This window comes from Eutrigla gurnardus (genome assembly GCF_963514095.1).
Source record: "Eutrigla gurnardus genome assembly, chromosome: 18".
NCBI lineage: Eukaryota > Metazoa > Chordata > Actinopteri > Perciformes > Triglidae > Eutrigla > Eutrigla gurnardus.
This window is the reverse complement of record NC_139929.1, coordinates 10,896,155-10,912,796: the sequence shown is the minus strand read 5'-3', so window position 1 is coordinate 10,912,796 and position 16,642 is coordinate 10,896,155. Positions and strand designations below refer to the sequence as shown.

Below are 16,642 nucleotides of genomic sequence, written 5' to 3'. Positions count from 1 at the left end.
TCGGATGCAGAGGTACCGTGGCCATTTAAGATGACTAATTTGCACTATTCCTACAAGTCGTATTGAGCAACAAGCCAGCTGTTTCAAGTCATCTTCCAAGACAAACAGATGGCAGCCAGATATATATGCAAAGACCACAAGTTCATATATATGTACATGTGGGTTGGATCCTTAGAAACTAACTTTGTCCAAAGCATCAAAGCAAATGTCTTATATCAGTATTGATGCGAGCAGAGAACAGATAGACATGCTATCAGGTGATGCTGAAGACTGAATACATTGTCTTAGTGTTTATGGGCCATGCATCAGCTGTGGATATCTTTGAATAAAACAAAGCCGCTCTCAGAGATCAGAAACATGAACAATTTCCAAATCTCAATGGATGGGCTCATCATGAATTTTAAAACAGTAGTGGTAGTTGTAGTCTGCAAAGGGACAGTTCTCAAGTTGATATTTGCAGCAGAAGCCACACTGAACCAACTCGGGTCTTCCAAAACTGTTTCAGAGAGGCAGAGGTGGACTGTAAGTGACTCTTCAGGATAACCTCAGGGAATTTGGCCCCGAAACAGATAGTATTTATGTGAGCCAGTGGAGACATCAATTTCCAGAGTGTGGGATGTGGTGTTGATTCTACGTCTCCTATATCATGGACACACCAGTTTTGCTATAAGAGAGGGTTTTCCATCAACGGAAGAATTGACTGTGGGGGATCAGAAGTCCCATTCGGCCTGCAAAAGGCCTGCAGGGGATTGAAAAGCAGATTGATGAGTACTTTGCGAGTGTTTTTTTTCTTAGGGGGGGCGGGGAGCATGTTCTCTTCATGCTCTCTTCATGTTCTCTTCATGCTCTCTTCATGCTCTCTTCATGCTCCATTAGGTTAATGGTAAATGCTTGGAAAGTTGGTATAAAATCCCCAGTTTGTATACCAAAAGACAATTGCTTCCTACCCAATATGTTTTAATGCTTTCTCACTGTCCACAACCGTTCCAGATTCTGGACAGGATTAGTGGAATCCCAGGATTCTAACCCTATGCTGGGTTTTTACTATAATGTGTCACCCATCTGCATGTTCGACCGCTGCTTTCATCCTGTCTTTATCTAGAGCTACAGATGATAGTGTTGAAACAGACCTTTGGCAATGAGTGGTGGCCTGACTGGGCTCATTCTGAAGAGATTAACTTGGATATCATTCGCTTGCATTAGATTTTGTTTGGACTCGGTCACTTTGGCTGTAACATACATGAGCAGGGCCTGGCACGGCTTTCTTTCAGTTTGGTTTGGATTAGTTCGGCTGACTGGTGAAACGGCCGAGTCGTGTAAGACGTGGCCTGGATTAGATTTGTTTGATTTGTGATATGGTTTGGTTAAGTGGATTTCCAATGGGGTTTTGAATAGCTTTAAGAGACAAGTAGAGTTGGCTGTGTCAAAGCTTGGTATTCAGGCTAATATCTGTGTGCGTGTGCGTGTGTGTGTGTGTGTGTGTGTGTGTGTGTGGTATTATTCACAGCGCTGTGTGTTTCTTTCACAGTGAGAATAACAAGCTTGCTGTCAACGTCAGAGCCGTTCTCTGTCTCTCCCTCGGTTTCCTCCAACCGACACACTTTCTCTCTCACACACAGCCAGTCCACATATAGAGCCACCTAAAGGGAAAGCTTCATAAAGACAAGACACTCCTGGCAATTACCATGAGTGAGAGGAGACAAAAGGAAGGAGGGGGGATTGCACGTCTGTTTGATGTATGCCTGTGTATGCAATGTGCGTGTCCACAGTCCTTGATTGACTGAGTGGGAATAAAGCTATAGGTGGTTATTAATAGCTGGGAATTAGAGCAGCAGACCAAAACTTTCCAGTACACCCACAAACAGCAAACACACACAGAAATACACACCTTATTAATATGCTCTTTTTTCACACTCACACAGTTTAGTTCATGTTCTATTGGACAGTTCTTGAAGCCAGACAAGCAGGCAGAGCAATAATACATGTTTGTTGCATTTGTTATGAAGCTGTCCTGCATTTATGTGTGTGTGTGTGTGTGTGTGTGTTGCCTTTCTATACACACACACACACACACATGGCATCACGCCTCCCACAACCACACACAGTCAGCAAGTCCTTCATTAACTAGTTTACACCTAATTCACTACCTTGCAAGTTAGGGAAATCCAATTACCAGTTTAGAATGACTGAGAAAGTAGGACCGGGAAAATTAATTTACCCAAAAATATGCTTCATAAATTAGCTGTCAGCTTTGATCAAATTACACTGTCAACAGCATTTTCCCTGCGAACCATAGGCACACACACACACACACACACACACACACATGGCTTTACACACAGATGCACACTTGCTACTCTTCCACTTCTTTCTCATCCACATCTCATCTATTACACCAGGGCTGGCATTTTAGAGATAAATGAACCGTTAAATGGGAATTATATTCTGCCACCAGTGACATCCCTAATTTGAAACTTGGGCAGTAATTGTCCTAATTGTCTGACTCCTTCTTAACCCTCTTTTACGTATTCTGTCCCTTATCCGTGTTTCACTCAAACACATCCTGCACCTGCAAACACACACACACACACACACACGGTTTGTTTTTGTCCAACATTCAAGCAAGTCGGCGAGATGAAATGATGGCCAGGCTTGATGCTGATGCATGCAGCCACACACACACACACACACACACACACACACACACAGGCATAACTCAAAGAGATGCACAATTTCCTTTTCTCTCCTTCCTGCCGCTGTCTCCTCCTAATCTAATCTCTTCTCTCTCCACTGCTGCCCATCATCTCCTGCATCCACATTCATCAATTTATGTCCATTTATTCTCTCCTCTTACTCCACGCTTACCTCGTCTTCTCTCCCTTGGTTTTCCCTCATCCCATTTACTATTTCAAGTCTCCAATCTTTGCCCTTCTCCCATTCGTCACCTCTGCTTTTACCTCACATTATTTTCTTCCTTCCTTTTATAGATCTACTTCTTTTTCCCCCCACCCTGTCTCTAGGCCCCTGTCTTCTCACTCACTCTCCATTTCCATTAGTGTAGGAATAGCAGCTTTTAAAGGGAGAATTAGCTCCCTTCACTAATGATTTAGAATCATTCCTTTCAGCGTAAACAACCTGTAAACAACCAATGGCACAAGGCTTGCACCAAAAAAAAAAAAGCCCTTGTGCAGATGCAGATAAAAACACACTGCTATCTTTCTCTGACACACACTCGCAGCCGCAGAGGAGTTGGGATGAAGCGTTGAAGCTTGTGAGTGCTGTACATCAGTTGCCTTGAAGGGTCACGAATGTCCAATGTGAAAATGACATGATGGAGACGAGTCATTTCATCCCTCCTTTCACTTGCCTTGTCACCGTTGCTCCTTCTCTTTTGGAAATGCACATTATTTTTGTTAAATACCTGATGTCATGGTCCCATCTGTCTAGCTAAACTTTGTACAATCAGTGTTTTGTGCCCACATGTATAGGAGCAGATTTAAATCATCTTACTCTCTATAATATCTGCCAGAACAAGGTTAGGGAAGGATTTTGTTCAAAATGAATGACAATGAAAATGTTGTTTAATAATTGTTTGTTTGTTTTATTAATTCTCAAAGCGATTTATATTTTTCAAGCTGTTTCAAACACTTTCACACAGAACGGCGAAGGAGTGCTGTCATTTTTTGTTTAGAGCAAGTTTGATTTTTATGAGCTATTGCAAGGCATTAACCAATCAGGTTGTGTGGAACGGACATTTTCAAAATGAATACTAAAGTGTCCAACAACACAGAGGCGCCACAGTCCACAGTAAGTGTAGGCAACAAGGGTACATGCCCTTCATCAGGGTTTCAGGAACTGTCCAATACGGAGCTAATGCCTAAGAATAGTCGGAATAAATTAAAAGAAACTTAAAGTACGTAGTTTTGATCAGAGAAACAATTGAGATAATTCTCTCAGTAGAGAAAAAAACTCTCCACTGTCTTTCTCTCATTGACACGCAGACACTGCCAAATGTATTAATATACAGTATGCATGCACACACACTCACTTTGGCTCAAAGAGCATTTGTTAGCTCGTGAAAACACATGTTGTTTCTCTCTTTGTCAGACTTGCCTGAAGCGACTGAAAGAATCATTAATGGAATCCAAGCTAATGAAGAGAGAAGTGTTTCTGTCAAATAAATGAGATCATTAATCCAGTCAATTGTTCTTCAGTAAGTTTCTAATACATACACAATATAGAGGCAACGCTGATTCACACATTTTTCTGCCCATATGAAGAGATTTTGGCTGAATCACCGGCCAAGGAAACATGTCAACTACACTAACAAAGTCATGTCCAGTCATGTCAAAAGTTATTATGATGCTGGCTAATGCTATGATTATGAAATACTTTAACACCAGGATGTCATCACATTATGGATGTTTGTTGTGTTAGCATGTTTATTGGCTGTTAAATTGTTACAGGCCACTTAAAAGTAGGGACTAGTAAGAGATACGGTAGATGGATGAAACGGAGTGAAGGGAATGAATGAAGAAATGCTGGAAAGAAGTCAGAGAGCAACTGAAACTGAAATAGACTGATCTTGATATCAGGATGTAAACTCAATAAACTTGGGGCAAGCGATTAAATGACATCATTAAGATGAGAACAACTCCTAAAGCTCTATTTCTTTGTTTCATTAAGTTTGTATTAAGTTGAGATTCAACTTCTTTTAATCGTCATATGCACAACGGTTGCCCCCAACAATGCTCATTTTTAAGTTAAAATATAGGGGTAGAATATACATTAAATGAATTAAAATGAAATTAAACACATTGTATGGTCTTTGGTTGTTATATGAAAGCCAAAGGATGAGGGAGAGCGATGGACGCAGGAGGGGAGGGAAGAGACTGGCCAGCGATGCGAGATGAGTGTGTTTCAGGATAATGAAGCTGTGTGTATGCATGGTGCCGTCACAGTCCATTCCTCGGGCACTTCTGCTCTCATTTATTGCCTCACAAATTGCAAAAAGCTAACCACTGTAATATTCCACGTGTTGTTTCTCCCTTTGTCAGACTTGCCTGCTCACAGTTCCTTACCCATAATGTCTTTATTCTGCAACACTGGTTGACCACTTGTTTAATTTCATTCTTCTTTGTGGTTTTTAATTTCCATCATTAACCCTTGTATGGTCTTCACTGTTTGGACCCTCTAGTATCCCTCGGGTCACATTGACCCGGGACATATTTGGGGTATTAAAAACAATCCTGATGCTGATTGAAAATAAATAACGTTAAGCTGACGAGGGACCTTGTTGTTTGCGTTAAACTGTTTGAGAATATGTCATTATTAATTTAATTATCCTTTTCCATTTCCTCCATTATCCATTTTTATTAGCCTATTGTGCCCACACACACTGCCCAATTGTGCCACGTCTTTCATTACCCAACTAATGTTCTGGTTACAGTGTCATTAATTTGTGGAGGCACTCGAGGCAAGGAGCAAGTTAGGGGCGGAGAGAGAACAAGAGCTAATATATTGAAAGACAAGAGAAAGAACCATCACCAGTGTCTTCGGGCGTCTCTCTTGCTCCCTCCATCACCCCAGCACCCACCTTTCTTATTCCTTTTCTTACCCCCTGTAGACAAGATGCTAATTAACGTTAAATTATCTCTCTATTTTTCCCTTCTTTAAATGCACTGATGAGATTTTGCCTCTCTTCAAGGTTTTAGGCAGCTTTTTGCCCCCTTCCAACCAACCACCCATCACAGGCAGGGGCATGGGAGCTGAGGGTGCTCAGTCAGTTGATGGGAGGCATTCAAGGCTGACGTTTAAAGTTAGTTTTTTTTTTATAGAACTGCAAATTAACGGATGGAATTAGCCTGAAATCCTTTCAGATTAGAACTGGAGACACTTGAAGACACTGTTGGTTGAAGGTTTTCTAATTGCTAATGGCAAATCGCAGGCGTGGGTGTGGGCAGGTGAGGTTTAGTAAGAGAGAGAGAGAGTAGAAGAAGTCGAGCAACAAAGTGTGATCCGTCACAGTGAAGCCCATTTCATTTACATCCCAAAATGTGTGCTCTCCGGTCGCCGTTGCCTTGGTCATGCGTCATTGCCTGGGATAATGCTGTCATATGTTGTGTTGACAGAGTCATGTGTCTTGTACCACACCACTTCTACCTGAGTGCAACACTTACAGCTCATAGCCACGCAGGTGCTGGTGTCGAAGGGAAGGAGTATAACATTTTACAGTACATTAAGTTGGAGTAATAAGGTGTTTGCAAGGGCAGCATCGCTCTTTCCGCTCTTTTTTATTTCCTCGTTTATGCTTTTTCTCCCTTTGTATTTTCTTTTCCTCTCATTGTGCTTGTCGATTTCTCCCACACAGTCTCTTACTCACACAGACTCATGAGAGTCCTCAGGGTGGTAAAGTTACGTCCTTGGTGTAACTGCGTGTCTGTGTGTGTGTGTGTGTGTGTGGCATGACTTTTGTTAGGACACCAGCCCCAGTGAGATTTTTTTCTGTGTGTGTGTGTGTGTGTGTGTGTGTGTGTGTGTCTGTCTGTAGTTTTCAAAGCCTTTTATGTCTCTCTCCTTCTCACTCAGTGTGTGTGTGTCCGTCTGTCTCTCTCTCTCTCTCTCTCTCTGTGTGTGTGTGTGTGTGTGTGTGTGTGTGTGCACTTATTGGCATTGCCTGAGCTGTCCATGCCTGCTGCCCACTGGCTGTAGCATTCATCCAGCATGTCAAATACTCTCTGCTCCCAGTCTCCCCAGTGTTGGGCAGAGTGCACAAAATCTGTTTTTATCACAAGCAGAGACAAAAAAAAAGTAGCCATGATGGAATGTATCTGAGCAGAAGAACTAGCTAAGAAGTGCATAAATTAATATAAAAAACACCCAAGAATCTTACAGAAATAATGTCAAATATTTAAAGAAAGGTGATGCGCTTTCCTTAAAGTATATTAAACATTTTCTTTTTTTTTACCCCCAAGCTGCTGGAAGCTCAAATCAGTGCTCCGTTTCTGTGCCCAGCCAAAGATCAAATGGTATGGGCTGCTCTCGGTCATGTTTTGCTCGAGGTAAAGTGGTTCACCCTCAAAGGCGAGAGCGGCCTTTTGAAGTTCTCATTCGCTGCAAATGCATTTTGTATGTAATTCAGAAGAATAACTATAGCACAAAATGTTTAGGCAAATGCCCTTTTCCGTATGAAGGTTCAATGATTTTCACTCTGAAAAGTATTTCCGGTAAATGTCAGGTGCACATAACAAGAACTACAAATGAAAGAATTGAATGGAAATGGAGCAGTTTAAAGGACACTTTTAAGGCATGGTATGGATTAGTGGATGCAGAATGAGAATAGTAACTCAGTTATCTTTTGTAATTGCTCTCAGCAGGAGTTTAGCAACCATAGCCATGCATGCCACTATTGACATGCAGTTACTAAACCAATGGCACACTAGCAATATGTGTGACGTTCCATGAAAGGCAGCCCTACTCTGTCTCTGATTGGCTTGTTGTACTTGTTGCCTTTTTTGCATAACACTCCCACCACTGCCGTCCAGCTAGCTAAGAAAGCTAAACTCTGTGAGATATTGTTGTGTGCAACTTGAAGTAACCTCGATATACAACCAGATAATGGAGCTCAGCAAAGGAAGGCACGGCCAGTGATCACATTGACTGGTATGCATCTGTTTGTCTGGAGCACACATGGCTTTGCATAATGGAGCCTTTTCTCTCGGTTTCTATATGGATGTTAAGGATGACAGCGTTCTTGTAGTGCTCGTATTTCTGCACGCTAACCTTAACCCCATTCATTAAAAATATTGATGAGCTGTCATATGTTTACTTAGTCAGTGTGCCATATCAACATTAAGGTTTCAGTTAACAAGAAAAAGAGCTTCAAATTAGTTCTTCTTTGGTTTAGCAAATGCTGCTCCACTTCAAATCGTTTTTATTCTTTTAGTCCTTAATTAACTTAAGTTTAACTCCTCAAGTTTAATTCCATAATACATGAAAAGGCAAGGAACTTAATTAATATTGTATCTGAATGTTATTTCATGTAATTTTGCCCTTCAGAGACTAAACCTCAACGTCCTTTGCTGAGTGATTGGCATAAGGATTATTTATAAATGTTGGACATAAAGGATCTATAAAAGATTTTATGTAGGAACGTTACATACAATTAAATATACATAAAACATTTTCATGTCTTCATGAAAACACAATGACGTTTTAATTTGCTGCACATCACACCACCCGCTTTTGTTTTGGAGCAGCTTCAACCGCTCATGTAGCCTATTTTTTCCTGCCTTTGCTCTTTTCAGACAAAATTAGACATCAGTCAATATAAAGAGCCTACAAGGGAGTCCATTATCCACACACAAAATGCAGCACTCAGCATATAGCATTGTTAACAATTTGCTAATGGTTTTTGTTACTGCCATTGTGTGCATTACAGTTCAACACAAGACATTAAACTTGTTAATGATCTTCTGGGACTGAAGTAAAGGCAGGTCATGTGAGTTACAGGAGGGATGAGAGTGCTTTTCACTTCATATTTCAGACAAGAGAATAGAAGATGCACAGGGCTGCAGCTATAAAAAGAAAACATTCCCAGAAAACACTGATATTTCTAGAAAGAGTAACAAAGTGGATGCTGTGCATGTGTGCCCAATATGTCTCAACTCTCAGAAACTAACATAGTATTCAAAAATACCCGATGATACAGGCATGTCATAGAAAACATGTTCATGAGAGACCCAGCAATACAAGGTGTAATCACACATTGCAACATCCACTCAGTGCAAATGACACGCACGTCCACACAAAGTACGCCTTATGTACATTTGATGTATTATTGATTTATTTACCTTTCCTGTTTTCTTTTCTGCAACTTCTTTCTTTTCTCCCCGCGTTCTATTTCCTTTGTGATCTTCAATATATTTTATTCTTCTTTATGTCACCTACTCTGTGAAATGCTCAGTGCTGAAGGGTGGGCCCCAGGCACATAATAGAAAGGCATCTCACACACACACACACACACACACAGACATGAATGCAGGAGAGCTTCATAACAAATCAACAAATATGTATCATTGCTCTGGCGGCTTGTCTGGCTTCAAGAATTGCCCAATCGAACATTAACTAAACTGTGTGTGTGTGTGTGTGTGTGTGTGTGTGTGTGTGTGTGTGTGTGTGTGTGTGTGTGTCAGGGAGAGTCTGTTCCCAGTGGCTGTCCATGCTGCTGATATCACTAGGTGGAGATTGTTGTCAGGCAGCAACATTAAACATAACACTCCTCAGAGAAAAAGCCCTTCATGGTTAGCATTCAGGCGGGTGAGATTTCTGATGTGAGCATACTGAGCGATGATTAAAATGAGCCCGATAGCTTATTGATCTCCTTTGGGAAATGCTCATTTTCATGGCTCTAGAGGTTCAGGGTGTTGCTCAAAGGAATATGCAGAGTTTTTATAATTTCATTTTTTTTTTTTTAATCATTTCCCCTCCTGGATCTTCTTTTATCATACATTATGTTGTTACTGCAGCCACAGACCTGACCTTATAAGAGGAGACGGAGCTAGTAGCGCTGAAATCCCATTAAGTCGATGTGATAATGATTTTGCCAGCTTTGTTTGTCTTTAGGAGAGTAAGTAATGTGGTTTTTCAGTGAAATCAAATAATAGGCGATGCTTTACAAGTTAGATAGAAACAAGCATTTTAACCAACTTAAAGTCAAAGATTTACCCTGTCAGACTTTTCTTTAAGAACGCAAAAATTAATTTGAATCCTTCGAAAATCGAAAATGCACCTCATGATACAATTCATGATCATCAACAACTATTGTTTCTGCCATCAGAGCTATTGTGGTCTTGCAGTGGTAATTGTGTCAATATGAGAAATTTCCCGACACCTGTTGCAAATGTTTTGTATGTTGTTCATTCGTTGTGGATTTGCTGCTGCTGTTCATTACATTGGAGGAAAGCTGATCCAGAAACAGCTTTTATTTTTCAAAACTTCAGAGACAGCGCAATGCTGTGCACAACCGAAAGTTTTGTCTCCAAATACACTTATCATTTCTGACGTTCATGGTGTGCAGAGAAAGATGGAGGAAAGTGTTGCGTGGTACAGTTGCATAGCGATGAGAAGCAAAGTGGGCGTGTAAGACAGCGATTGATGTAGAGTGACAGAGAGGGAGGCAAACAAGAAAAAGAGGGGGAAGAGAAAGAGGCAGAGGGGTAGAAGAGAAGCAGATTAGTTTGTTTTCGGCCGCTTGCTCTGACATTGAAAGATATGTCGGTACTAATGTCCTAGAAAGCCTTGAATAATACAGCAAACCGATACATATCCTCCTTAATGGGATTTTCTGAGCTGTATTTTCTGAACGTGCACACACACACACACACACACACACACACACTAAACACATATACACATCAACAATACACCATATGGCCACCGTCTGGCAGAAAGATAAAATTCAAATGGAAAAGTAGCAACCGCTCGCTTGAGGAGTAACTGTAATATTGTCTTCTCATTTGTGACGAGCTGAGGGCTTGATCTCAATTACGAAGCTTTCTTAGGCTACCGTCGGCTTTCCATTTGTCCTCCACAAGGTTGCCGGGGACAACGGATGCACGACGAGCCGTGGCGTATGACCACAAACTGATCATCAAACATAGCAGTTTCAGTGATGGATCACACAAGCCAGAGGATCCCGCTCCATTATGAAGACATGCATTTGCATACGCATACTAATAGACTTCTTCTTCTTTTTTTTTTACCTGCATCACCCTCACACACACACACACTAATAACCATGAGATATTTTCCAGTGTCAGTAGTGTTTACGTATGCAGCAGTGTGTCTGCATCAGCAAGTGCATGGTTTATTGGCGTCTGAGTGTGTATGCGGCGATCACTGGAGGCAGTATGAACACAGCTCTCGGATTACAGCGGGATATTTGGACACAGAGAGATTAGGACCAATTGGAAAAACAACAGGAACAGAACAGAGGAAATATCACTCAGTGGTGCTAATGACGGAACGCGGGGCGGGAAGTTGATTATCCGACTTGACCTTGAGGGGTTTTAAAACCAACCCAGGGAAAGTTAGAGAGACAAAGTTGGAGAAGATACTTATGTGTCCATCAGCATGTACCCATCTGCTATTATGTACATCTTGCTCTGCAGTTTGGTGGCGTTTCGGTGTCGTGCATGTGCCTAGTTCTGATTGTCATACACTTTATGTCTGTGTGTGGCAGTGTGTGTGTGTGTGTGTTATGTTCCTGTCTCTCTGGAGACGTTTATGTCTTGTTCCTCACCCAGGGATCATAAACAAACTCATGAATATTCAAGATGTTTGTCTTATCAAATGTTGGCGTACCATGCAACATTCTCTTGTTATTACTCGGCTCTAATTGTGTGTGTGTATATCACTGCTCATGTGTAGTACGTGTTTGTACACACAGCCCGTGTGTTATAAGAATTTTGTATAACCTCATGTCTTAAAGTTTTCTTTGTTCAGGTTACAGCTTTAGGTGTTGAACTGTTTATTACTTTTTTATCCCCATTGCTGACCTAAATGTTATCAGGGGCCTGGCAGTCAGGATGTCTGGTTCTTGGGTGAATTTTTTTTCGTAAATGTTAAAAGAATTTGTCCGTAAACGAATAAATTCACCCAAGGAGGAGATCGGAGACAGAAGTAAAGTCGACGTCTGACTTTAATCTTGTCAAGCGGAGCAGTTACAATGTAACACTGATGAGGATGCTACAGAGAAAGTGCTCAAATCAGTGTTGTGACTTGAGTCTTTTAAAGGTCCAGGAGATAACGCGTCACTGACAGTTAACCTTCATGTAGAACAAGACATCATGACTACCAGGCCTCTGATAACATTTAGGTCAGCCATGGGGATACTAAAGTAATAAACAGTTCAACACATAAAGCTGTAACCTGAACAAAGAAAACTTTAAGACATGAGGTTATACAAAATTCTTATAACACTGTGTGCTTGTGCAGTTGACGTCGTCCTCCTGGGTATCAACCAATGAAAGCTTTGTCATCATCTTCACATAGTTCTAATCCGAGTCATAGCCTGTTAATTCATCTCAAACTTTGAAAACGTTTTTTTTTACAGTCTATAAGATATGTATAATAGGACTAAAGTGCAAATATGTTTATGTTATACCACCAATAACTGTGCAAAACAATCCAATACAATTTAAGAACTATGTTTGCAAAAGCAAAACAAGTTTCTGAGTTCAAATCAGTCAAGATCTCTGAGTCTCTTCTTCCTGCTGGGAGAATAATGTGTTGACCAGACTTTTGCCTTACCTGCAGAACTAGGAAGGTAGAATTTAAACTGGTTAGTAAATCTGCAAGATTTAATGGATGTTTCCAATGGATGGTTTGGAAAAAGTGATAAATTAAGAAAGACTTGAACTAAAGACAAATTGAGTGCATATAGCCAAAGTCTGATATACAGACTGTTGCACTGCATGACATATTAATCACTGCGATGAATCCGGGGCACTGTAATTTATTATAGCTGATCCCACATACATCGTCCTGCTGCTGTAAATACTCACAAGCTCACCAAATCCACTACAGGAAATAGTCCTAAACAACCTATTAATTGCATATACCTGCAGGATTTGTGTAGCCTCCTGTCCCTTTACTGTGAAACATGTCTGTTGATATTGATATCATATGTTTTTTAATTGTGATATACAACTAATAACATAATTATGTTAAAAAAACATTTAAACTATTTAATTGTTAAGGACCCTGTATATGTTGTGTCATCTCTGGCTGTAAGAAAGTAGTCAATGCATCTCCCCTCTCTTAAATGTAAATTTAGGATTTTGGCTACGGCAGACAGAGAGCTGCCTCAACAGAAGTTCATCAGATTTATAAACACGGTGGAGTTCCAGGCTGAAGATGATAGAAAAGGAATTGGAACAAGATAAAGCATTACCCAGGCCTTTAGGCTAGATGAACAGGTAGAGTACTCAGTGCCCATATGGCCAGACATGGAGGTTTGGACTGAATGAAAAAGCTCAGCAGGAACTTTACATATGCTTTCAGGCCAAAACAAATATATATAGGGTGTTTTGCAAAGGGAAATTATGCACCTGGTCAATGACCTGAATGAGAGATACTCAAACCGCACCATTACAAGTCCATTCACTTTGACAGGAGACTATTGTACACTATTAAGTGAGGACTTAATGAGCATTTAACTTGCATTTGTCATTTTTAAAAATGTTTGTGTCTGTTCGTATAAGTTATTTCCTAATTTATGCTTTCACATGTAACATTTTTACTTCTAAGAATTGACACTTTCTGACATATCTTTGCTTTAACACCGTAGCTCTTCATGTGTATTTGCAGAATTTTATATGGAAAGTCAAAAAATGCTGAATTATTTTATTTTGCAAAAGGTGTCAAAAATGGAATACGTTTTTTATAAATAATTTATTTTATTACTTAAATCTTTTGGTTTGGTAACACATAGCCAAGCATAAGCCAACTCAGACTCTGCTTAGACTTGCAACTGAAGATACACTAAATGTATACACATGCTGCTTTTCCTTATTAAGGATTGTTACATTATATAAAGACTGACCCGGCTTTACATGAAGTGTTTTTCCTTAATTTCATTGTCTTGTCTCGGTTACCAGGTGATGTGGTGGTTCAGTTTTACACTGTGATGTGTCGGCTTTAGCTTCTATATTTATCGTTTTAACCTGTTTCCTCTGCTGAATCTGGGTGATGTCTTGGAGATATCATTTAAATGTATATTGTTGACCCTCCCGCCTGCTTCTATCTGAAAACTTTTTTTAATTTATCCAAAAATGAAATAATATTTATCGAGGGAGTGCACTTAGTGACATCCTGTTTGTGCTCTGTGAGACATTTGGATGCTCTGGTTATTGGTCATCTTGAAAATCAGATGGTTGAAGATTGCATTTGCTTGCATTTTTTTTACAAAAACAGTCAAAAGAAAGCTGTAATCCTGTCCTAATCCTGTCAATTTAGCGTCCAACCATTTGTGTATGTTCATCTTTTTTCTCTATTCCTTTTCTTTTACCATATAGAAGAAATGCTATTCATGTCATTTTCAAACGATTTCAGGAAAAAACATCATGTGGGTACAGCTTCTGAAAAACGTGTGTTGAGGGTTCATATGTCAGCCTTTTAAAACTCATTCAAAGTTCGTCTCATGTAGTTTTGCATTTAACTACACGCAGCAAGGCATTGGCTCAAATCCCCTTGAGAAAAATCCAGCAAACAAGGTATCTCGACTCTCTTTAGTGTTTGCAATAGTCCCAGAGGGCAATTGATTTGGATTATGATCAAAGAACAGCAGTAACGTTACGCAACAATAACAGAACCCGGGCATCATCTTTGTAGTTCATACCTTCATAGAATACAAATAGCAGTTTTGGCGTACACTGTAAAAGCAAAGATGGGACCAAAAATGGAGCACAAGTTTTTATGTTGTTGTTTTTTTGTGCTGTTTACATTCACTAAATAGTCTTGTGGTCGCGTGCCAACAGGCTAATGTGGAAAAGAGAGGGAGAGAGAGACAAAGAGAGGAGGACACAGTGAGTTGGATGAATGCTGTGCTACTCATTAAACCATTAGAAGGAGTAACAGCTGGACACCCACAACCATCTGCAGCATGTTTCCTCTCTAAACAAGACTGTTTAACCTGATCTCTCACACAACACACACAAACCATGCACACTCTTCATCACATACACCGATCCCTCTGAACCTCTTTCTGACCAATCTATGAGCACCTCGTATTCTATATCACACACACATACATGCACACACACAGAGGGACACACTGAACCTTCTCGCCCCCACAAGTCCTTAATTTTCCAGCTGTGTAGGCAAGCAGCAGTGGGCAGTTTGTCCCCATGACAAGGGTCACTGACCCAGGGGAGAGAGCTCTCTGTCTCTCCCCTGACTGCCTGGATGAGTGGAGCGCAGTGAGATAAATGCTTGAAAAGGGGAAGGGGGAGGGAGAGGGGTGACAAGGAGTGAGGGGAAGAGGGAAGAGGGGCAGAGAGAAGAGGAAATGGAGCGCAGATGGGTGGGATCAAGGCATGGTGGCACACATAGTGGGGAGAATGAGGGAGCGCGGTGAGGAGAGGAAGATGAGGAGGAAGGGTCAGGCAGGCAGCTTGAAGGGTGGAGTTGAGGGATGCGAGCGGGGTGTTGCGGATCGGAGGGGAAGGGGCGGTCCAGTGAACCACAGCATGATGGATCACGATGTTAGTGGGTAAGACGGCAGTTGTGAGGGGGGCAGGCTTGGCTTGTCGGGAGCAGCCTTTGTCAGAATGCAACATACAGAGTCACACCAGCACCACGGAAAGAGAGGAAACAAGAGATTTGAAGGGCTAATGCATTTTTTTAAGGAGGGGGGGGGATCTGAGAAAAAATGGGAGGGAAAGGCCACACTTGCATAGTCCTTTTTGATTTATGTCACAGTCTGAAAGGCAATTTATATGTGCAACACACTAAAAGGATTCCAAGATTTCAACCTGCCTCTGGTGCAGATGCACTTCATTGCTCAAGAAAGTGCTCTATGTGCAGTTTTGCTCCCTTCCGTCATTTTCTCTATCTTAAACACACACACACTCACACACACATACATGACCGCGTACACACGAAGATCATTGACCCGACAAAGGTTGGAGCCATTTTCAATTCAGGTTTTCATTCTGTTCGTCCCTGAGTAGTGATGCATTGCAGCGGGTGCTACTCACACACTATTGCCTCAACCTTCACTTTGCTATCACAATAGGCAGCTTTGGTTGAACCTATGCTCAATACAGGGCTATCACTTGGGCAATGGTTTGTAAATACATTAATTTGTTTAACACCAAGCGTTGCAGAGTTCATCTTCATGCAGATAATGGATGTCGCCCTCCTGGGTTAGGTTATCGCGGTATAGAAATGGACTATGTCTGAAGTGAATTCACATAATTTGATGAAAGCTTTGAAGATAATGTAATTTATTAGGTAAAAGACATAGTATGTGATGTCGTTTGTTGAGCCGCTATTAGATAATCTGCCTCGGGATCTTGGCATATAGACCTAACCTCAAAGACCGTACACCTTAGAAGGGCTGATCAAATGCTTTACATCTCTTACACTCTGCAAAGACTACATCTGAAACCCAGCTGACCTCCAGATCGCATGTACACTATGCCTCTACATCAGGAGGAATAATTACTGAGTAGCCTTTATTTGTAATTTTATATATAAAAAAAAAATTAAACTGTCCTGTAAAGTTAAAAAAAACAACTTTGCTACCATTTTCACACATGCATCTGAAAAACACTTCAATATTTGTAACCACTGTTGTATGTCATGTGATTGGACACACATTGGACATGCAAATGCATATTGGCTGTAATCTGAAGTAGCTCTCCATCACAAGTGTCCTGTCGGAGAGGGTCCCATGTGAGCCCAGGTTGGGTGCAAATAGCATTGTTGGCGACGGACCCCTGGGTGCTCGTCTCTGCCAAGGTATATACACCTGGGTGTAAATAGCTACATCGTCTATTCCGCCTCGGTTGCAAATTATATTGTTTACCACTGACGACTGGGTGCTATTAGGATCTGCGTTTTTGTTAAAAAGTCA

General features: G+C 41.0%; 1 protein-coding gene across 1 annotated transcript in view; it reads left to right on the top strand.

Annotated features, from left to right (window-relative positions):
* Positions 1 to 16,642, top strand: part of cntnap2a (contactin associated protein 2a) — a 267,226-nt gene that overhangs the window by 180,100 nt on the left and 70,484 nt on the right. The window lies entirely within an intron of this gene.